The sequence below is a fragment of the Lissotriton vulgaris genome, chromosome 3_1 (assembly GCF_964263255.1).
Source record: "Lissotriton vulgaris chromosome 3_1, aLisVul1.2, whole genome shotgun sequence".
Classification (NCBI taxonomy): Eukaryota; Metazoa; Chordata; class Amphibia; order Caudata; family Salamandridae; genus Lissotriton; species Lissotriton vulgaris.
In genome coordinates, this window is record NC_141689.1 from 934,685,567 (window position 1) to 934,710,854 (window position 25,288).

Sequence of the window (25,288 nt, forward strand, 5' to 3'; positions counted from 1 at the left end):
TTCCGGAACCCTCCTCCATGTCTGGTCCATTTCTTGAACAAGCTTCTATTCATTTTATTAATAATTGAATACCCCCTTTTCTCTTCCAGACAGACATTTGCAGCCAAATCCCAATTCTCATGGTCTTCCAACCGCGTTGCAACATTCCCCGGCCCAGACTAATATGTGTAAATCAACGTTAAAGCTTTCCAGCTCTACAACATTTTTATAGTATTCAACTTCTTCTTTAATTATTAGCATGTTAATACTCTTATTCTACTGATTCGGTAAACACATCTATAAATCAAGGCCTACTCATTATTACTAAACATTAGTGCAATCCATATTGTGAAATTTAATCACCTTCCCCCTCCCTCCTAGCTCTGGCCCTGAGGCCTACCACGTTCAACGTTTCCGTATGCCATCTTACATTTTAGCAGCTACACAACATGGATTCAGGAATAATCACGTTTAATAAAATCGTATTGCTTCACACATTTCTGTATTAGTTCCACTTCTACTTAAATTTCTATATTAACTACACATTTCAGAATATAACTATGGATACTATCAGCACTCATGGCATTTCTCTTCATGACTTGTGCTTACTACGTGTAAGTGTGATGTATTTCTACATTTTGGTCAGTTTGCGCTCTCTCACCAGCAAATTATAGACCTATCTCGTTGCTCCCATTTCCAATTAAAATTCTGGAGAAACTGGTCACTAAACATCTTTCCAGTTTCTTGGAAACCAATGCTTGCTTGGACGTGGCCCAATTTGGCTTCAGACCAGCCCATGGGATGGAGTCTGCGTTGGTGATTGTTCTAGATGATCTTTGGACTCGTGCCGACCAAGGTCGAGCAGCCTTTTAGTACTGCTCGACATGTCGGCTGCGTTCGACACGGTCAGTCATACGATCTTGATAGGGAGACTGGAGGAAATAGGGTTGTTGGGATTGGCTCTTGACTGGTTGGTGTCTTATCTTGATACCAGACACCAGATGGTGGCCCTGCCACCTTCAAATCCAACACCAGAAGGGTTGGGCAGGGCGTGCCCCAAGGATCGGCCATCGGTCCGATCCTATTCAATCTCTACCTCCGTCCCCTGATCAAGTTGATAAAATCTTTTGGTATAGCAGTCACCAATTACGCTGACGACACCCAACTTGTCTTCTCGTTTGAGGGTAAGGAGGCTGTGTCACAGGAGACCTTCCACCGCTGTATGTCCACCACGGCGGAGTGGTTGAGCCACAACTCCTTACAATTCAACAGTTCCAAAACAGAGGTGCTACACTGTTCAACGGATCGCACCCCTAGGCCTCTTCCATTGAATTTTTGGCCTCCGTCCTTTCAGGGTACCAGCCTGACGGCCGAATCAGTTCGTAACCCGGGGGTGATGTTCGACCCCAGCCTGCAGTTAGACGTGTCGGTAAACAAAACGGTGGCCATTTGTATGACACTGCTGCGGATGCTGCGGAAGATATTACATATGCTCCCTGCGCAGACTAGGCCAGAGGTAGTGCGGAGCATCATCTTAAGTAAGCTGGACTACTGTAACTCACTACTTCTGGGGGCACCTACGACCCTGGTGGGAAAACTGCAACTTGAACAGAACTTTGCCGCCAAATTGGCCCTTTCGCGCCGACGTTCTGATTCATCTACCAAAGCACTCAGGGATCTTCACTGGTTGCCAATCCCTCAGTGGAATGACTTCAAAGCCCTTTGTCTTTTACATAAGGCCCTTCATGGACAGGGCCCTTCTTCTTTGCAGGACTTGTTCTCCTGGTATGTACCGTCCAGATCTCTCCGCTCGGCCTCAGCTTGTCTGGTGGTAGTTCCCAGGATTCTGAGGACCCGGATGGGAGGTCGATCTTTTAGGTTCACCGCAGCGAGACTGTGGAACTCCTTACCACTATGCTTACGGAGCATGGGAGATCTTACTTCCTTCAAGAAAGCCCTGAAAACATATCTTTTTCCAAAAACCATATAAGCTGTGCAGCTGCTTAAACACGTGTATGTATCATCTAAGTCTATGCGCCAGGATACCCGTCGGGTGACAGTCATTGCGCTATACAAATATACCAATACATACATACATACATTCATACAACACCCTATACCATTGTTTTGAAAACGTGACAGAGTTGCAGGATGGGGCCAAAGAACAATGGGTGGACCAGAAGAATAAGGTTGTGTACTGGTTTACAAATAATTGCTATTACAACCCAAATGTTCTTTTTTTAGAGTATTAATATGGTAAAAAGAGTATGTTGGGTCGGAAAATCACCTAAACACTGCCAAGGGGACTGCATTGTTGTAACTTTTTACTTTCCAAAATGGTAAAAGCACTGATCAGCAAACTTTGTACCAGTGGCGCAATGCCACAGAGACACGAAGACAATGCCATTATCGCAGTATCCCTGGGGTTCTTTTATAAACCAGGCGTGGAGCAAGTTATTCATTCTGATAACGGAACATGCCTAGTAGATTGGTACACTGCACTTCCATTGTTGAATAGATATTCATCCCTTAGGAGATGTAGCGACCTTGATTGACTACCTAAGGCCACTGATTATGAACTCTGCGTTGATAAAAGTGTAAAAAGCAATAGAAGGATCATAGAAGCTCATATTAACCAAGAATCCGAAGTATTGCCATATGTAAACCTGACGGTTGTAACTTGGAATGTCGCAGGTATAAAATACAAGATAAATGACATAGCATGGCTTCAGTCCATTAAAAACTACCAAATTATTTGTTTACAAGGAACCTGGCTTACAGAACCTTTTCACATTGATGGATGTGTTATGGTCACTACCTCAGCGGTCCCCTCTCAGAATGGAAGGGCTGTCTTGGTCTCTGTTACATCTACTTTACTTTTAAAGAAAGCTTATACTGGTTCACAATTCTTTCAACTATTGTGGTTTCAAACTCTTGAAACTCAGTGCATTTTAATGATTAACTTTTACAATAACGTCTTTGATAATTCCAGAAATAAGTTCATAATAGTTCTAGAGAAGGAGTTAGATACTGTGACATACTAAAAGGTGAGCATTGGGGTCATAGGAATTTATATTGCGAACCTAATTTGCATTTCCCACATAATTTGTATGGAGAAACTATCAATAATGTAATGTATAAATATAATCTAGAATTGTTGGAACAATCTATTGCAGAGGGTTAGCCACAGTTACCAACATACAAAGGCCATGGACAGCCCTTGATCGTTGATCATATATTAATCTCTGAGTCTAAACGTGGGCTGATTGTTAAACTGGAGGTACTAGAAAGTCCCTTTAATGACCATCATCCATTATTTTTAGCCCTCAAATTCGGTATGACGCCACAGGTGGGGAGTTGCCTAGCCGTTAATATTACAGCGCTAGGAGAGAACAGCATAAGCATCAAATGGTCAGGTGTTAAGCCACCTGCTTTTCTAGATAAGATAGTGTACGTCTGTCAACACGACTTGGAGATTTGTAGGAAGGGAGATACTTCCAACTTGCATAATATCCAGGAATTTTGTAATATTACATCCTCAATTCAAGGAAGCCTTAAAAAAATTAAGAACAAAAAGATAGGCCCTAAAAGTGTTAGCTGGTTTGATCAGCAGTGTACTAAAGTCAATCAGTCCCTAAAAACTGCTTTAAAGACTAGACCAAGAGATAGTGACCTGATTCAAACCCAAATGAAGTTATATAGACAGACCCTTAATAGAAGGAAAAACGAAATACAAGAACAGGCATGGAGAAAACTAGTTCAAGTGGCTGGCACCGAGGATGTTCCTTTATTCTGGAAAACAATTAATTGTCCCTATTTTAAAGAACTCTCAGCAGCCAAAATTGAGACCCTGGTCCAGCCTTCAGACTGGCTAAAGTACTTTGGGCAGATTTTTAATCCTAATAATGAAATCTGCTTACTACCAGACAGTATGATTTTACAACTATAGATCCCATAGCCAGATTCTTATCACTTTAGATGAGGTCAAAATTGTCCTGGATAGATGTGTAAACGGGAAGGCACCTGGGCCTGATAGGGTTCCTGTCGATATCTTTAAGACTTATATAGACTATTGGGCCCCAATCTTACAAAAAGTGATGTGGAGCCGCAGCAGGTGGCATATTGCCCACAACCTGGATGGAAAGCGTTATTGTACTGATTTTCAAAAAGGGTGATAGAAGCGATAGCAAATGCTTTTGACCTATCTCCCTGTCAGGAATGGTCATGACATTGTCTCAAACACAAGTAAAACCCCTCCCCAGCTGTTCCTGGACAATACTAAGTTTCTTGGCAGAGCTGCAAATTGGACGCTGTTGGTGGCAATATTCAGACGCAAGATGGTGGCAGCCGCCTCTGATGCCACAGATTAATTGAGCTGTCAGCGGTCTAGTCGTTTCGTCTGATGCGGAACGTAGATACTTGATGCGCGTGCAACTGTTCTGCTGCGCACTTCAACCGTCATTCCCTGAGAGACGGTAGCCTTCCGTTCTCTCTTCTCTTCAGAGCCGCTTATTGCGGTAATAATAGTTTTGGGTCCTTTTCCTACCCATTTCAGTCACTGTCATCTTGTTCCCGTAATACCCTGTGTCCGCCCTGCAATTTCGTTGGAGCAGTTTGGACTTCGTCAGCTGTGTTCAACCTTCGTTGAGTTTTCCCCTCACGAAACGCTATCCGTTTGTTCAGCGTTTCCAGTTCAGTCGATTCCTTTTCTCCAGCAACCTTGACTCCGGTAAGACTTTTCCTTGAAGTACCGGTGCACTCCAGAGATGTCATTCCTGTGAGATTCACGAATGGTTCTATGCTGTCTATTTACCTGTTCGGTGAGAACTATCTGACTTTTTGACCTTGATTAAAGCACGAGGAAGAAATACAATTCTAGCACAGTTCAAACCTCGAATGTGGCGCAAGAAACTTTTAGACTTGTAGTAGAGCGCCACCTTCTGGAATAAAATCGTATTACCTTCAGTTCCCAAATTCTCTTTGAATTCTGGCAGCAGTTTTGGTTCATTCAACGTTCTGGTTCCTGTATGTAGATGGAAGTATATATATATATTTTTGCTTACCAACTTAATCTTCAGCAACGCAGTCAAGCCAGTTGTGAACTTGCTTAGAGATTATAATTCAATCCTTGAGAACTCAGCAACAGTGTCAGTTCTTGAAGCCTTCATTTCATCGCATAAGACTTTGATCTAGCACCTGAAATTCCGCTCCTAAGCCTATCCAGCCTTTTGAGTCAGTTCAGAGAGAGGCTAAAGCACACACTAGTCAGGTAATAGGAGGGTTAGTGTAAAAGTGTATTTAGACTAGATTCAGATGCTGTGAGAATGTAGTAATGGTCTGTTAACTCTTACAGGTGAACTATCATTTCCTGAAGAAGAAGAAGTGAAGTCACGAGTGTGTCTGTCTCTCTTGTTTGTCATCCACTTCCCCTTTCCCCCTCATCTCTGGGGTCAGAGAAATCTGGTCCAGTGGTGTAGGGGAGTTGGGAAATTAGCATCACACCTTCAGCCAGGCGTTCCTACGGAAATCTGGAATTCCAGGTACTGACCCCTTGACAGATTGAAGTGCCCGCAGTTGCCTTCCGTCTGGGCGTCATGGCTGAAGGTTTAGATTTGAAGGCTCTGGGTTTTATTTTGGAAGGATTACAAAAACAGTTGAGTGAGACTAGAGAAGAGGTTAAAAAATCCAATCAGGAGACTAGTTATCTTCGTCAGCGGCTAAATGAACTTACAATTAGTCCCAGTCCAAATTTTGGGGGTCAGAGGTCTCAAAAATTTAGTCCTTCTCCTTCTTCCTCAGAACTTACAACTCAGGTAGTGCATTCTATGTCTCCGACAATTCCATTAGCCCCTCCTGAAAGATTTCTGGGTGACCCAAACAAGGCACAGGTATTTGTTACACAATGCTCATTGCATTATTTGTGCAAACCGATAATTTTTAAAGAAGACCAATCAAAAGTGGCGTTCATGCTGTCTTATCTGAGTGGCGATGCTGCGGCGTGGTCCATGCCTTTGGTGTCCACCAATGATCCAGTGTTATACAATTTTGAAAATTTCAAAACCGAATTTTTGCGAATTTTTGATCGACGAGCAATTTCTCAGACAACAGACAATGAGCTTTTAGATCTGAAGCAAGGAAACAGAGAGTTGGTGGCTTATCTTGCTCAGTATAATAAATTAATTGTGGAGACAAAATGGCCAGAGACTAAAAGAGCAGCCATTTTCTATTGAGGACTGAGGGACGAATTAAAGGATGGGTTGGCTCAGATCCCTAAAAGACCCACAGATGTTTCGGAATTAATTGATTTGGTTCTTCAAATTGATCAAAGACAATCTGAAAGACGTTCTGAACGAAGAAAAGAAGTTCGACCGATTCCTCCAAGGTTTGACCGAATGCGTACCGAAGTTGGGAAGACAAAGGAAGAAGCAATCACTGAAGAACCGATGCAAATTGGTACCGTTCGAGGACCGCTGAGTAAAGAAGAAAGAGAGAAGAGGCGAGTTGGAAAACTGTGTATGTATTGTGGTGGTTCCGGTCATTTTTTGAGAGAGTGTCCTAGGCGGCCTAAGACTGCGTCGTGGGTAAAAGACAAGCTCCACCAGTAGAAGGAGTTGCTCTGGTGGAAGCGAATTCTAAGACAACTCCCAATCAGCAAAGTTTGGCTAATACATTGCAATTTTCTGCTCTTCATCTTATTCTCTCATGTCAGATATCATTTGGAAAATCGGAACAGGCCACTGTGGCAATCATGATTGATTCTGGAGCCACAGGAAATTTCTGTGATCTTGCATTTGCCCGGAGTTTGAGCATCCAGTTTGTGAAGAAACCCAAACCAGAACCTGTGCGTGCAGTAGATGGAACTCCTCTATCCTCAGGTCCAATATCTTTTGATACAGAAGTGATCACCATTCTGGGTCCAGGAGAACATTGTAGCTACATCAGTTTCAATTTAATTGATGCCCCGCAATTTCAATTGATTTTGGGGTTACCCTGGCTAACTGAACACAACCCCAAGATTGACTGGGCCAAGAGAACTGTTGAATTGAGTTCAGATTACTGTCTTCAGCATTGTTTTCATCCAATCCCAAAGGAGAGTGAATCAACAATCTCTTATTGTTTAGCTAATCAGCCACAGATGATTTGCACAGTGGAAATTCCAGAAATTCCGAAGGAATACCAAGATTTAAAGTCAGTCTTTGATGAAAAAGAAGCTCTTAAACTCCCTCCCCATCGGGCATATGATTGTAAGATAGAGTTAGAGCCTGGAGCGTCTTTGCCATGTAGTCGGATCTATGCTCTTTCAGAATCGGAGAATCTGCACTTAAAGGAGTACCTTGATCAGAATTTGGCTAATGGCTTTATTAGACCTTCACAGTCTCCAGTCTCCTCTCCTCTTTTCTTTATTCCAAAGAAGGACAAGAGCTTAAGGACTTGCATTGACTATAGGGCATTAAACCTGGTTACAAAGAAAAATCGCTACCCGTTACCACTCATTTCGGAGCTTCTGGATCAGGTGAAAGATGCCCATATTTACACCAAATTGGATCTAAGAGGGGCCTACCACTTGGTGCGGATGGCGGAAGGAGATGAGTGGAAAACGGCATTTCGAACTCGATTTGGTTTATTTGAATACCAGGTGATGCCTTTTGGACTGTGCAATGCACCCGCTGCTTTCCAGCATTTTGTGAATGATATCCTCCGGGAATTTCTGGATAGGTTTGCTGTAGTCTACATTGACGATATCCTAATTTTTTCTAAGGATATGAATGAACATGTTCTCCATGTACGAGCCATTCTGAAATGTTTATTGGAGAATCAACTTTTTGTCAAACTGGAAAAATGTGTTTTTCATTCTTCTCGAGTTGAATTCTTGGGTTTTATTCTTTCTCCTCAAGGAGTTTACATGGATGATTCAAAATTAAAAGCAATACAAGATTGGCCCACTCCAAAATCAGTAAAAGAAATCCAAAGTTTCTTGGGGTTTGCCAATTTCTATCGACGTTTCATCCAAAACTTCTCTGAAAAAGTGAGTCCAATCACCCGATTGCTCAGAAAGAATGAAAAGTTTGAGTGGAAGTCTGAGACAGAAGAAGCCTTCCAGTTCTTAAAGAAATCTTTTGTTTCAGCACCTATTCTACATTATCCAGATTCAACAGAACCATTTTTTGTGGAAGCAGATGCTTCAAATTGGGCCATTGGTGGAGTTTTATCTCAGCGACACCGGAAGACGGGACAGCTCCATCCGGTAGCTTACCATTCCCGGAAATTATCTCCGGCTGAGATTAATTATTCCATAGCTGACAGAGAATTACTAGCTGTGAAAGAAGCATTTCAAGAATGGCGACATTACTTACTGGGAGCAAGACATGTGGTCACAGTATTTACTGATCATCGAAATTTGCAGTTCCTGAAATCAGCTCGCACCCTGACCCCTCGACAGCTTAGGTGGTCTCTTTTCTTCGCCGACTTTGATTTTGTTTTAACCTACAAACCTGGGGCTGAAAATGGAAAAGCAGACGCACTTTCTCGTCTGAATTCTGAAGATGACTCAGCTGCGAAGTCAGTGAATAAATCGGAAGAGTTTATCATTCCTCCAGAAAGAATTGTGGCAGTTTCGGTGATCCATGATTTGGAGGAACAGATCAAAAAAGAATTTCAGAAAAAGGAATATGAGAATTGGGCGTCTGAGGGGCCAGATCGGTTAGTAATGAATGGAAAACCATCAGTTCAAGGCAAGACATTCGTTCCTGGAGTTGAATTACAAGAAAAGACTGTTGGAATGTTTCATGATCAACCATTGGCTGGACACAGAGGAGTAACTAAGACCTTGGAACTCTTGAAGCGAAATTTTGATTGGCCGGGCATGGAAGCTCAGGTGAGACAGTATGTTGCCACTTGTGAACAATGTTTAAAAGGGAAAAGTCTTAGACAATCTCCACAGGGTCTTCTCATGCCTTTGCCTGTTCCCCCTTATCCTTGGCACACCGTGTCGATGGATTTCATTGTCGAGTTGCCAACTAGTCAGGGAAATTCAGTCATTTGGGTTGTGGTTGACCAATTTTCCAAGATGAGTCACTTTGTTCCTTTGAAGGGTCTTCCTAATGCCACCCAGTTAGCTACTCTGTTTGTCCAACATGTGGTAAAATTGCATGGAATTCCTAGAGTGGTCATTTCAGATCGAGGGTCACAGTTCGTGTCTCGTTTCTGGAGATCCTTCCTAAAAGGGTTGGGTGTGGACTCTCGTCTGTCCACCAGTTACCACCCAGAAACTGATGGACAGACGGAGAGGGTTAATCAAGACCTTGAACAGTATCTTCGAATTTATTTGATGGAACAAGCAGGGGAGTGGCCGTCTTTACTTTGTACAGCAGAGTTTGCGTACAATAACTCAATCCACTCTGCTACTGGTTTCTCTCCTTTCTTTTTAAATTATGGCAGACATCCTGACATGTTGGTGAGTCAAGTGGAGGTTGAGGTTCCAGCTGCTGGTGATTTAGTTCAGAAATTGCAACAGGCCTATCAGTTAGCTTCAGCAAAGTTGATTAAATCAAAAGCTGAGTACAAGAAGCAGGCAGATAAAAGTCGTAAGGAGGGACCAGTTTTTGCACCTGGGGATCAAGTTTGGGTCTCCACTCGCCATATGCGATTAAAAGGTAATCGAAAGTTTCAGCCAAAGTTTGTGGGACCTTATCCAGTGGTGCGAATGATAAATCCAGTGAGTGTCAGAGTAGACCTGCCTAAAACCTTCAAAATTCATCCGACTTTCCATGTTTCATTAATCCGCAGGAATCCACCCAATTTACGTAAGGTTCTTCCTCCAGCTCCAATCCAAGTACAATCAGCAGCAGAATTTGAAGTCAAAAGAATTCTTGACTCAAAGATTAAAAGAGGTCAGGTATTTTATTTGGTAGATTGGAAAGGCTATGGTCCAGAGGAAAGGTCCTGGGAACCCAGTTCTAACATTCATGCTCCCAGATTGGTGAGGGAGTTCCATAAAGTTCATCCACAGAAGCCTAGGGAGGGGGTTTTGGTGGGGGGTACTGTCAGGAATGGTCATGACATTGTCTCAAACACAAGTAAAACCCCTCCCCAGCTGTTCCTGGACAATACTAAGTTTCTTGGCAGAGCTGCAAATTGGACGCTGTTGGTGGCAATATTCAGACGCAAGACGGTGGCAGCCGCCTCTGATGCCACAGATTAATTGAGCTGTCAGCGTTCTAGTCGTTTCGTCTGATGCGGAACGTAGATACTTGATGCGCGTGCAACTGTTCTGCTGCGCACTTCAACCGTCATTCCCTAAGAGACGGTAGCCTTCCGTTCTCTCTTCTCTTCAGAGCCGCTTATTGCGGTAATAATAGTTTTGGGTCCTTTTCCTACCCATTTCAGTCACTGTCATCTTGTTCCCGTAATACCCTGTGTCCGCCCTGCAATTTCGTTGGAGCAGTTTGGACTTCGTCAGCTGTGTTCAACCTTCGTTGAGTTTTCCCCTCACGAACGCTATCCGTTTGTTCAGCGTTTCCAGTTCAGTCGATTCCTTTTCTCCAGCAACCTTGACTCCGGTAAGACTTTTCCTTGAAGTACCGGTGCACTCCAGAGATGTCATTCCTGTGAGATTCACGAATGGTTCTATGCTGTCTATTTACCTGTTCGGTGAGAACTATCTGACTTTTTGACCTTGATTAAAGCACGAGGAAGAAATACAATTCTAGCACAGTTCAAACCTCGAATGTGGCGCAAGAAACTTTTAGACTTGTAGTAGAGCGCCACCTTCTGGAATAAAATCGTATTACCTTCAGTTCCCAAATTCTCTTTGAATTCTGGCAGCAGTTTTGGTTCATTCAACGTTCTGGTTCCTGTATGTAGATGGAAATATATATATATATTTTTGCTTACCAACTTAATCTTCAGCAACGCAGTCAAGCCAGTTGTGAACTTGCTTAGAGATTATAATTCAATCCTTGAGAACTCAGCAACAGTGTCAGTTCTTGAAGCCTTCATTTCATCGCATAAGACTTTGATCTAGCACCTGAAATTCCGCTCCTAAGCCTATCCAGCCTTTTGAGTCAGTTCAGAGAGAGGCTAAAGCACACACTAGTCAGGTAATAGGAGGGTTAGTGTAAAAGTGTATTTAGACTAAATTCAGATGCTGTGAGAATGTAGTAATGGTCTGTTAACTCTTACAGGTGAACTATCATTTCCTGAAGAAGAAGTGAAGTCACGAGTGTGTCTGTCTCTCTTGTTTGTCATCCACTTCCCCTTTCCCCCTCATCTCTGGGGTCAGAGAAATCTGGTCCAGTGGTGTAGGGGAGTTGGGAAATTAGCATCACACCTTCAGCCAGGCGTTCCTACGGAAATCTGGAATTCCAGGTACTGACCCCTTGACACTCCCTTCTTTAATCAACGTCAAAATTGATGGGTAGAATCCTTCTGGAGAGCCTGGAAACTTGGGCAACAAATAATTAAATTCTCACAACCTCAAAGCATGGATTTAGAAGAGAGATAGTGACTATAGAGCAGTGTGTTAATCTCCATTTAATAATTAGTAAATACACACTCTCAAAAATGGGCCATTTGCATTTGTGTTATGTTGATCTTATGTTGATCTTACAAGTGCTTTTGACCTAGTAAATCACACAAAACTATGGTGCCCCAAGTAGCATTATTGCTTACTTGTCACAAATGTATAAGCTTTTAACTCCAAGTGCACTACACATTTCAGAGTAGCACGCGGTATTAGGCAGGGCTGTGTCTTTGCCCCACTCCTGTTCTCTCTATACGTAAATGGAATGGATGAACGTTTGCAAAGACTATATGCTGACACTCCAAGGGTTGGTAATCGCGCCACCCCATCTCTGCTTTATGCGGATGACGTGCTTCTGCTCTCTAGAACTGCTAATGGGTTTCAGTGCCTAATAGAAAATGTTTCTGGATACATGCACGAAAAGGACTTAAAACTTAATCTAAATAAAACATTTATGATGTTTTGTGGAAAAGGGAAGCCAAAGACTAGGATACATCATGTTAAAGGGTGCCTATAGCAGAAAAGCAATCATGTTCGTATTTAGGCCTGTTTTGTACATCAAAGGGCCATTGGGGAGCTCCTATTGATTCCTGCAAATTAAAATTTACACAGACAATAGGGGCTATCTTCAGATTTTCAAAATGAATGGGTAACAAGCCAATTAGAGACATTTTGACCCTCTATAGGCGAAAGTGCCTTACTGGAACCTGCTACGGTGCTACTTTATGGGGATCAGCTAACCATGTCATTCTCCAGACTCAAGAAAATATGTTCTTAAGAAGATTATTAGTTGTACCAAATACAGCTCCCTCAGATTTCATCCACAAAGAGCTGGTTGCCCCTATATGAATGATCATATTGGTATAGCAGCTCTGTTTGGTATGGCATTTGGAGTAAGGAGGGAGCCAAATCCACCCAGGAAATCATTAAGAATTGTCTCTCCCTTGAGCATAACAAACAAAATTTCCTGGTTGATGTATATTAATAATGTTTTAAAAAAGTGCCCTGAGAACATTGATTTTAATAATCCCACACAAATTCTTGATATTAGTAAAAATAAGATTTGAAAGAGAAACTGAGGCAAAATCGAAATAGCTATGCAGGGCTTACTGTGCTATGCTGAATGGACTAGGGTCGCAGTGTTATTTACTCCATGTCACCAATATAAACATAGATTTTACCTGACATTGTTGAGAATGGGAACAATTACCTTTATGGTAGCTTTTCCATCCATGGGTAAATGGAATCGAAATCTTCCAAATGCCCCTGTGATGGAAAATCGGACCAAACAACTATCTACTTTAAATTATTTTGCAAGCTTTACACCAACTATTTTAAAGGAGAAACTGTATTTTTATAAAATTGCTTTTGACTTCATTTATAATTTAGAAAATGTGAAAGTTTGCAACATGGTGGTGGCTTATATTCATAGGGCGATCAAAAGAAGAAAGCTTAATTCACACCTTGAGGCCCTACTTTATGAAGAGAGTAGGACACATATTGATTAATGGTGTTTAGTGATGTCATGCTTTTTTATGCTTTATAAATATTTACACTTATGCACTTTATATATAAACCATTATCTACATTTTTCCACTTTGACATTGACAAGTTACTGTACCATGTCCACTATGTTCACCAAACCATGGCTTGATTTTAAAATATTTATGCAATTTATTGTACTATTAATGATGAATTGTGAACAGGATTATGGGGCACATCATCAAGATAAGGAATTGCAATTCCTAAAGAACGATTTTTAAGGAATCGCTATTTAGGAGTCACAATTCCTTATGCAAGTAGGTTTTGCAAAAATATTAGCGATTCCTACACATCCCCTAAGAGCGAATCACAAATTGTGATTCACTATTAGGGAATGCTTTTCCATTCACTCCTATGGGTGTGTATCCCTAAGGGCATGTGTATGCACCACATGGCACTTAGAAAAATGCAATTCTGTGCTTTTTTCTAAGGATTTGCAAATTAACATCAACTTGAAATTGATGTTAATTTGTGATTACTTAATGCACAGTCTAATTTTCAAAATGCTTCTTGCATTGCATTTAGGGAATCGTAAATTGCGATTCCCTAAATGCATTTGCAAAATAGGTAATCGCAATTTTTGCGATTACCTATTTTGCGAATGCATTTTGGGTTGATGCATCGAAATGGCTTTTCATCTGTCGCAAACGAGCTGCTTCTGCGAATCTGCCCATTTGTGACCAGTAAAAAGCATGATGCATTTGCCCCTATAGTTCATAGAATGCTTTTATGGTGGTATTTCTTTTACCCGAATAAAGCAGAATTGATTTGATTTGACACATTTTACCGAAGGGCCTAACTCCTCCTTAGCAAAATCTCTCTTCCTCTTACTCTTCAGAACTGTGGTTTGTGTCCTTCAGACAGAATTTGGTGGCTTCAGCATTTGAAAGTTGATCCTATGGTGTTGGCAGTTTTATGTTGTTGGAAGAGAATGGGTATGCACGATTTGCCTCAGGTGCATAGAACTCTCCTATGCCCTTGTATGTAGAGGTCTCTGCCCCAGTTGAAGAGTTTACACCCAGGTAGGGAGGTCTCCACTCAGAATGTGGAGAACCCAAAGGATTGGCAGAAAGTAAAATATGGTTGTAAAGTTACTTGTCGTAACTTTATGTTCATAAATTAAATGTATTCTGATTCCATGCCCTAATTGCAGGGGGTTGAGCAATGCAAGCATACACACTGTAGTACATTTACACACATAAATGGTCAATAGCCTAAATGAGTGTACATTTACTACAAAGAAGGAGTAAAGTTACATGAGTAGATGTACTCATATGTTAGGTTACCTTTTTGAGTAGGGCCCATCGATTTTAGATTATGTTGAGTTATCTATCAACTATACATTTTGCAATATAGATGTTACTTTCATAAGTTCATTTAAAATATGATATTGAAACTACTGGTGCTGCAATTGGTGTTTAAACATTTCAGTAATGAAAGGTTCTACTGGAGGTGAAGGCTAGGTTTGCAGATCTTGTTTGTGTCTTATAGCCGTGCTTCCCTGCATGCCATGAGTTTTTTTTATTCAGTCAGCTCAACAATCATGTGTTGTATCCACTGAGAGGTCTCCCACATTAGTGGATTGCAAACAGAGAGCTGTGATCTGACCTTGAGCAGCATCCTCATTTCGCTCCAGTTTCGCACAGTGGGTACTGCTCACTCTACCCTGACTTTGATGGATAGGTGCATGTGGCAGCATTGCTTATAGTGAGGGACAGATGGTTTGCCTTATCCCTTTATGGGTAAATACCTAACATCATCCTCCATGTAAAAGGGTCTCCTTTTCTCGCTTAATTGGAACCTCGACATACACATATATGGGACATGTGTGAAGGGTGAATATGTACATCTTTATGTGTGTGATACCTGTGTGTGTATTTACAGGAGTGCATAGGAGCAGCTATTTTGTGACCACATGTATATGCAGTGGCGGTTCCACAGCTAATGCGGAGGAGCATCGCCCCAAAGGAAAAATAAAATGATAATAACAATGTTATTATCATTTTATTTTTCAATATTGTGGTGCGCTGTAAAGGTGCAGGTGGGCACGGCCGTGCCAGCCGCAGAACAGAGGGAGGAGTGGAGAGCACACTCTAAAGAGTGCATGACTGTTTGTCTCAGGCTGGCCAAACAGCCTTGCGCACTTTGCGTGTTCCCCACAAGGCTGTGCCAGGTTGTAATGCACAGCATGGTGAGGACAATGCAAAGCCTCCTAGTCCCCGTCTGAGTGCCGAAATATCTCGCTCAGACCAATCACAATGCTGTATTACATCGTTTTGATTTGGCTCTGGGGAGGGAGCCTGGGTGTTTTCTGTTCTTGCGTGCATCGTGGACGAAGAGGACGGAGGACAGCCGGCCGCCGGGAAGGTAATTGGGTATTTTTTTCCCATTTTCTTTTTTATCACCCCACCTCCCACCACTACTCCCCTGGAGCAGCCGCTACTTTATATATGAAATAATCTAAAATGCTCTGGTGGGTGGTAGTGTCAAGTCTTAGCTTTCAGTTGTGCCATATTTTCTCTACCAGGAGTGTCCCAGCTCCCCCCTCTTCCTATCTTATCTGTATCCCTCTAACATGGGGTCCGCTGTCTAGGACTCAGTTGTTTGAAGTGAGTTCAAACTTTTGTAAATCAATATTTCTAGTATGTGATAAGAAACTCATTTGATTTGACAGAAAACAATAGCATAGAGGAATGTCCGATGTGTGCTCATGTTGTAAATGGATACATGGACTAGCATCTCGAGTTGTTTTTGGACTCTTAATTTGTCATTTATTTTGAAATCATTTCACTAAACCTTGATTCATATATTGTCTAAATTAAATATAGTTGAAATTTAATGACAATATATAATATCAATAAAATAGATCCGGACCTCGTTTCATCCTTAGGCATGCTCACATATATAATCTGCAAAAAACTATCAGTTTTAAACATAGTACAGCTTGCAAACATATGTTTAGCTATATAGCTTTATAGCCCGCTGCCTAAGGCTATCCAGAGAGCCTATAACATGGGTGAGGGTGTTTAACAACTGGTAAAGTCCGGGGCAGAAAGGCCATAAGGCTATTATAACATTCCACCCACTATAAATTGAAAAGGGAGAAACAGAAAGACAAACATTGGAATGTTAGAGTTTCAGGCTTATGCCTGCCATTATAAGCCCTGAGCTACTCCATTGTCTTCAATGTTGCTCTCAACATTTCAATGTTCAAATTTGTTTTGGTGCATGTATAAACAATTTCTTTCTGTTCTTTGGATCTTTGTTTGAAAGAGAATTTGGTTCAGTCATGTGATTTCAATACCAAGCTTTTTCAAATTAATTGAATAAAACCCTGACAAAGGGTGCTCAAGACATTTGAAACACGCCATGTTGTAGGGGTTGTTTTTAAGCTCTGCACCATGTGCTTCTTAGGAGGGAAACATGCGACTCCAGGGGCGTAAGGCAGGCCCCTGCAGCCCTTGCAGTGCAGGGAGGCCGACAACCCCTTATGGGGCCCCCATTCAGCCCAAGGTCTATGAATATATGTGAGATTCAGGGGCTCCCTCATTGAATTCGGCGGAGGGGTACTATCATTTTTATTATGCCGTTGCACGACTCGTGCATTTTTACTTGGACGTGCAACAGAAAGTACACCACGGGGCATATTATCAAGGGGGTTTATCTCCGCTTTTTTGGCTTCAAAAGCCAAGAAAGCAGAGATAAAATTATCTCCCTATTACCTAGCTGTCGCTAACACCAGTTAGCGACAGCTAGTAGGAGATAGCGACCATCTTGGGCCCCACTTTGCATGTCAGTGATATTTATCACTAATGACATGCAAAGTTAATGTTAATGTTAATGTTAGGGTGTCTTGTATAGCACTTGGCTACTCCAAGGAGTGTCCCGGCGCTTTCTGACCCATAGCTGAAACAGAATGGGAAAAAAAGAAAAGGAAACAGACCTATCATTGACTGTAGAGCCAAGTTTTCAAACCTTTTCTAAAGGCCAGCAGGTTCGAAGTAAAACGGAGTGCCAGGGGGAGGGTATTCCACAACTTGGGGGTGAGATGTTTGAAAGAGCGTCCCCCTACCCTAGCTTTCCTAATAGTAGGAACCGTTGCCAGACCAAGAGATTCTGATCTGAGGGACCTTGTCGGCTTGTAAAAGGTAAGACGTTTCTGGATGTACTTAGCCCCTGCAGCATAGAGTGCCTTGTGCGCCAGTGTAAGTGCCTTAAAAACAATCCGCTTTCTAACAGAAAGCCAGTGAAGGGAGAGTAACAAATCCGAGGCTCTAGCATGGCGGGGAAGGCCAAAAATGGCCCTCGCCGCTGAGTTTTGGACCACTTGAAGTTTTTGCAATAGGTAGTCCGAAAGACCCAAATATAATACATTTGAGTCGTCAAGTCTGGAACAGATTAAGGCCTGAACAGTCGTCTTCCTATGGACCAGAGGGAGCAGAGGGAGAAACTTGCGTAGCATTTTAAGAAGACCAAAACAGGTACCAGTTAAGCCTATGATCTGGGACTTTAGTGATAGACTATTATCAATTTTGACTCCAAGGTTCTTAGCAACCGAGGAGGAAGATGAGGGAATGAACATATTCACAGGCCACCAATCCTGCCTGGCACCCGAAGAAAAGCACCTCCATTTGTCAGGGTTGCACTCGAGGCTGTTTCGCTGAAACCAGTCGAAAACAGCCCCAAGACACCCACAGATGCCCTCTCCGTCAAACTCAGCACCCTTTCTACAGGTGAAGAGAAGCTGGGTGTCATCAGCGTATGATATGATCTGGGCCCCAAAAGACTCCGCCTGCGCCGCCAAAGGAGTCATAAAGATGTTAAAAAGGGTCGGGCTAAGCACTGACCCTTGAGGAACTCCGACCTCCAAAGGCGGCACTTCGGCAGAGTACGGGGGGGCCCAGACCACCTGTCGACGACCCGCTAGATAAGATGTAAGCCAGCTCAACACCGTCCCTCTCAGACCGATCTCATAAAGTCTGCTGAGGAGACCCTCATGAGGGACGGTGTCAAAGGCCGCCGACAGATCTAACATCACCAGCATAACTCTTCCACCTGAGTCAAGTACTTCCTTGATGGTTTCATTTACCTCCAGGAGAGAAGTCTTGGTACTAAGATTGGAGCGAAAGCCTGACTGGGTAGGATGAAGCAAACCATGAGTTTCCAAAAAAGTGGAGAGCACAGAGTGGACATGCTTTTCCACAATCTTTGCCAGACCCGGTAAGAGAGAAATTGGCCTATAGTTTGCATGATTCTCAGGATCAAGGCCAGGTTTTTTAAGAAGTGGAACAACCATTGCCTGTTTCCAAGCCAGAGGGACAATGCTACTCGCAAGCAATAGATTGAGAACAGGATTGATCAAAGGGTTCAGAATCTTCGCGGTGCTGGCCAAAAAGGTAGCAGGACAATGGTCCAAAGGGGAGCCTGACTTGATCTTAAGAAGGAGGTCAAGAGAGGTGGAAACAGAAATAGCTGGAAACTCAGAGAGAACAGGACTGGACTCTATTGATAAAATTGGTGGGTTACTAGAATTGGAAACTGCGCTGAGGCCAGTGGAGGGAAAGGAGTCTTGGATCTGTTTAATTTTTGGTGTAAAGAAATTTGCCAGCGATATGACTCAAGGCTCACAAAACTCATAAAGAGCTGTACTAGTCTTGGGAGAGACAAACTCCTTGACAATAGTAAAAATTTCCCTACAAGAGTTGGACACCGACTCAACTCTGGTGGAAAAATAGCTCTTTTTTGCAGCCAAAATGTCAGCATGATATATCTTAATAGAGGCCTTGTAGGCGGCCTTGGCTTCAGCATCATATTGCTTACGCCAAAGCCTCTTGGCTACCTTACAGTTGCGCCGGGATAGAGCCAAAGACTCCGAAAACCATGGCGCAGAGCTCCGCTTAGTAGAAGAGCGGGGCGTGGAAAGTGGGGCAAGTTCATCTAGCCGCTCAACCAGCCACTTCTGTAGCGTGTCTAGGTCACTATCTAAGTCACCTGATAAATTACAGGGATGTTCCAGGCAGGCCTGAGCCAAACTTTCAGGAGTGACCCGGTGGTATGGCCGACTGGGGTGCCTGAGATAATTAGCGTTTACGCAAGGTGGGCGTGCCAAGATGTTAGAGACTGAAAACAGTCGCTAACATCGCTATCTCCTATTACCAACTTTTGGAGATATTCGCGCTATGCGCGAATATCTCCAAAAGGTAACACCTGCCCTGAGCAGTTCTTAGCCATGTTATCCAATGGGAGGTGGATAACATGGCTAAGAGCATTAGCTCGGTAATGCATGAATATCGCTGACTTTTCAGCGATATTCATGCATTGCGGCGATTTTTATCGCATTTGTGATAAACCTTGGTAATACCAAGGTTTATTTGCGGTAAAAATCGCCGCAGCTCAGCGGTAAATTTTTGTCCCTAACCAAGCAATAGCGATAATTATTGCTATTGCTTGGTAATATGTCCCCACATTTTTAGGGGAGTATTTATTATTCTAACTGTTTCTATGTGATCTCTTACTGTACTTTTTTGGAGAAGTCAACTCCTACTTTGTAACAACTTTACACTTTGGCCATTCCGTTTCTGTATTACCCAACCCCTCATTTCACTCCCTCCTATCTTCTGCGCCTAATTTGTAGCATAATGCAATAAAAATTCAAAATCTCCCTTCTTTTCTTTTTGCAGCTGTGTTAGAAATGGCATATATGCAGAGTTAACTGTAACCAGAGCTAAAAAAAAAACAACACATAAGCAAAATATGTAAACCAATTGACAAAATTCGTCACATCAACTCTAACACATCTAGGAATTAGATCGCTGTGGTGGCTAAGAAGTATTATAAAATTGACTACGAGTTGACCTTTTTAACTCTGATTTCCATTGCAGGTACTGTTGTCACATACTAGCTTCAAATACTACAAACAATTAGCTAGTGAGGTGGCAATCTCAACACATACCTCAGTTCACTCTATTACGTAATGATTTCACCTTAAATCACCTCATCAGTGAAAACCGTAGCTTTTGCTTTGGAGACTTTTTTTTTAATGTGACAGCAAAAATTACTTTGTGATGTTTATACATTTTTCAACAAGCTGCTCCCTGTAGAAATGATTCGCACGTTTCCTACAGCGACAGGAGTGAAGGAGCGAGGTTTTAAAAGGATGAAGGTTTGCTGAGTCGGCTTTTGCACTGCCTTTTTGTAAAAGGGTTATGCACAGTTTCTACATCCTTGCATCCAGAAAAATGTAGAGGCGGAATTGCATGGCTTGTTCCCCTGCCTTGGAGAATATAAACACGCCCCTCAGGCCTAGCAGCCTAAAAAAAAGTGAGACAGCAGAGCTGTGGAAGGTTTAGACAATGTGTCCCTGCATTCAATAAATCAATCCACTTTTCTTACGCCCTGCAAGGTCAATGATGATGCTCTCTGGTTTCCTAGCAACCCACTCTACTAACCTACTTTTGTCCCAATCACTCGAGAATGGCCTTAGTGCTTTCAACTGCTTTTCAATATGTGGAGGGCAGGACCTACTGATGGTGGGTGACCACTCGTGCAAAATTATTAAAGCCTTTTTTGTTCTAAATTGTGACTTGTTTACAATGGGTACATGTGGAGTCATCGTAATAAAGAGCCGCCGGTAAAAAAACGAATAAAAGTTAGTGTTCTCGACTTTACTTCAGTTCTACTTTGTTAGCTGGCCCACATTTTCGACATACAGATATTGACAGTTTCTTAATGCATCGCTGCTATCATCAACATTTGACTCGGAAACACTTAGGCACGTAAGCAATGTAAAGAATTATATTCTTGGTTTATTTACTTTGTTATCTAGTTGTTAGACGCGGTTTTAACCAGTTCATTTACCCTTTTGCTTTTGTCTTTTCCTGTTTCTCTTTGAAAGCACTGCGACTTGCACCCAAATTGGAAAAATGTTGGAAGCACAGAACAGTTTTCTCTGTTTTGACAAAGTCAGCGTTTCCTTCAATTTAATTATGGAACACTGTTTTGGTACATTTATCATTGCTTAATTTGTATGTATGTATTCTAAATTAGTCATTCATGTTCTTATGTATTAAAATAGTACTCGGGCACAAACACGAGCAATGGTACGGAAAAATGTGTCTAATTAGCGTGCAGGACTATTGTACAAAAGTAATGTCACTGATTGAATTTATCTCCCAAGCACAGAACAGGCAATGTTCAGTAACTTAGGACCTGATTGAGATCTTGAGGGTTTTGCCACTGTCCCTCCACAGTAGGGGTACCAAGTACTCCTTCAAGTTGATATTCTTTGACCTGCCCTGTTTAGATGCATCCTGGCTGAATCCCCATCTATGACAGCAGTGTGTTTACTGTTGTGTAAGCAGTCACATGTGCTGTAGCAGCGGACTGCAATGCTGGCGAATAGTACTCCGTCGCCGTCAGGGTGGCGGCTTGCCGTCGAGCATATTTTGATTTCTCAATTGTGCTGGTGGTGTCCCAGAGGTGGTTCCCTGAAGGAGGGAGTCTGTTGCAGTACACAGTAAATAATTCATGCACCATTTATGTGGACCTTGGATAAATGCTAGTATAACACACCTGATATCTATTGGCGAATTGAAAATATCTGTATACACACTATAAAATTACTCCATTTCAAATTATAATCCTTTGCCACTCCGCTGCACCACAATCTTGGAAAGGCGACTTTGGTTTAGAGAAGTCAGGTGTTTTTTTTCACTTTTCCACTCTCCAGTCCCTTTTTCTCCTCACATTTAATTTCTTGTTGTCATTTATTTTTTTCTGTCTTGATTTATTTTTCCTTTGGCATTATGGTAGGGGGAGAACATCCACATTTTACAAAGGGAGAGTTGGCAGTCATAGTGGAAGAAATCATTAGAGTAGAGCTACATTTGCTTGGAGCCCAAGTCCAAAATTCAACCATTGCACATGTGGGCCAGAATAGATAACAGAGTAAAAACTGTAGCTAGCAACCTGTGCACACAGGAGGAAAATAGCAATAGGTGGAACAACCTGTGGGGGAGAGTGCGTTCCCTGGCCTCCGAATGTCACCTGGAGGACCCGAGGACAGGTGGTTCTCCCAGGCCCCGGTGACAACTTTTTCCCTGAGAAGAGAAGGTCTTGCAGATCTTACATCCTGAAGGCTTGACAGGAAACACTGGTGGAGTTGAGACTGTTAAATTACGATTAACAAAGTCTCACTAAACATAAATGTCCTGTTTGTTTTCAGCTCAGCTGTTTTCATTGTGTTCTGCACAAATTGTTTCAACATAGAAACCTTAAAGTATCAGTATCAGATATGTTAGATTGTGTGAATGTATTGTGTTGCATCTAAGATTACAGGTTTTAATCTCCATTACATGTCACATGATGGTATGGTGCCTGTAAGTATTTGAACACCAAATATCAGATTACCAATATGTGTTTCATATTGTAACGGTCTGTTCCATTTCAACCTCATATTTTCAAAAGGTATTTTCCACTAACCATTTTGCATGTGCTGAGTAGTTGTCTTTGGAATTACTACAACTACCACGATGACCTGTTTCTGTTTTGCCAAAAGATGATTGCTATGTTATATTGCTAGTTCTCTCTTGTCTAACATATTTCAATTTATGGCAAAGTGTCATGTAGTGAATAATCTCGATTCAATGCTGTCTTCTAAAAAGTGTTAATGTCATGACTTGTAAGGTATGAAAATTACTATGCTGAACATAAGTGGTAATTGGAAAGATTGACTCTGCACTGTTCACATTATGTCTAATGCCAACCACCTATCCAAGTTGTGTAATGGTCTGTTTTGAAGTCTGCTAGGATTGGAGTCGTCATTTACACATTTCACCTCTCTACTGTGTTCATATGAATGGCTGGGAGAGTATGCTTCCCAATCAATTTATTAACATTCCAGGGCATCCTATTATTTGCTCATTTGAAGTTGTTCTCTTTGAAATTTAAAATAGTTTGGGTAATTTTTTCAATACCACTCAAAGCTATATTATAATAATCTCTAAAAAAAATCTTTTGGGTGTTTACACTCTTTGTTTCATAAGATTGGAATGTATAATCCACACTTTTACTAATAAAATAGTTCTTTATTTCTCAATAGGGCCACTAGCCAGAGGATATGGCCAGATATCCGCCCCTGAAGATATTTCCACTACAGGCTAGAATCAAGTCTTCAGTGACGACATGTCTGTATGAAGAGGAGCAGCCTGGTCTATAGGGCCAGCCTGGACAGACAGATCCATTGAGTTTCACTCTGCCACACCTACAACTCCCACCCCAACTGTTAAAACAACACAGCCAAAGCAAACCTCCACTTACTGTGTTGCAATCACTGTAACACCAGGCATGTGCTCCCTAGGCATGGCTGCTATTGAGGCAATAGCACCACAAACTCCAGAACTTCCAGGACGCAGTGGGATGGGGCACACTGAGGCAAGGGCAGAGGCTAGTGGGAGTAGTGGTCCTGGGATGGATTTTGTGGGACAGCATAATGAGGCGACTGGGTTCACTCTCTCCCATGTCATCTTCGAACAAGTCTTGAGAGCAATACATCAGTCCCAAGACATGATGGGTCAGTTACTCATAGACCTCTAGAAGATGAAGCAGTTGTACAAGGAGCTCAATTATCAGATGGAAAATCGCAACTCCAATATCGGCTCCCTGACTGGGGTGCAGAGGGACATTTACATCCATATGTAAGGGGCTTTCACAGCACCATCTACCACTTTCTGTGGTCCTACAACATCTGGGCCACAGAATCTGTCACAGTCACAGAAAGGGAGGCCCTGCCCCAGGAAGAAACACCTGCACCACCCCAGGCCATGCACTGTGGTTCTGCCCCCCTCAGGAGGTCATTTGCTTCCAGACAAACAAGTGAAGAGGACCTCTACCACCACCAGCAAGAGACCCCAACTCACATTTCTTCCAGTGTGTGAATACCATTCACTCTGTGGACTATTTCTTGACACATTTACCTTTCGGATGCCATTTGTATTTTGGACATTTGACTTCAAACTATTTTGGCTCTTCAACTATGGTTTCATTCACCATGACTGACTTCTTCAAATTTTTATATTGCTTGTTCATTTACATCCTGGTTAAGCTCATCCGGTTTTGTTAAACAAAATCACAACTCAGAAAGTTAAAGACTGGTGTTGTATATCTCAAAACAGTTATGCATTTGTTTTCTTCTCTCATAATTTTACAAAGATAAAAATGTAATGATTGTGTAAACATGAATAAGTTGCAAGTAGTTAATGGGTGATAGAGTTCTCAACCATGACTCCCAAAAACAAATACCATTCATTTGTAAAGTAGTACGTTTATTTCATTTGACCAGTAATTGTCTATCAGCATTTTCACAAACAGGACTATCCATACATGACACAAGTACTGAGTGCCAGTTTTCACATTTCCAGTTCCAGACCTTACCAACATGGAAGAAGGGATTTAACAAAAAGAATCATAGTGAAGTGGCAAAATATGAGTGATTTATGCCATGAGCAGTAGTCAGATTTTCAGGCTCACATAAGGAATTCCACATCAATAGACAAAAACCTGGTAGTACTACATTTCGTAGACACAGGATCATTCCAATACACTATACCAGTATCTTAGGGGCTGATTACGATGGTGGCGAGACTGCCACCAACAGGCTGTTGAGGACAGTCCCACGGCCATCTGAATTATCTTTACCGCCCGCCACATTAGGATGGTGGGCGGTGTGATGGAGGTTGGAAACACATACCGCAACACATCTGACGGGCTCCTTGAGCCCCTGGTGCGGCGGAGGGCTTTGTAATCCCTGCAATCGTGGCGTAGGAATTACGATGTTCACCAGCCATGGAAAAGCTGGGGGAAAGGGACATTGGAAGCCTGTAGTTTGCCCCTTCCCTCTAGCCCTCTGATGTGGGTACTGGGGGCACTTATAGTGCCCCCCTATATGCCTGTGCACCATGTGGCAGGCACAGCATTGTGCCTGCCACGTAGTGCAGGGATATGTCAAGTGACCCCTTTTTGTATTGCGGCATGTGCTGCAGCCAGCAGCACCCGCCGCAATACAAAAGATAGGCATTGCGACCGCCGTGGAGGCTGTCACATCATAATGACTATGTCGGGACTGCCAACAGTCTGTCAGGCGGTCACGATTTCCGCTCGCCCACCATCATAATCAGACCCTAAGTTTCAGTGTTATGCCAGAAGAAATGTGTCCTACAATGATTAGATACATCAACAGCTTCATGGGCT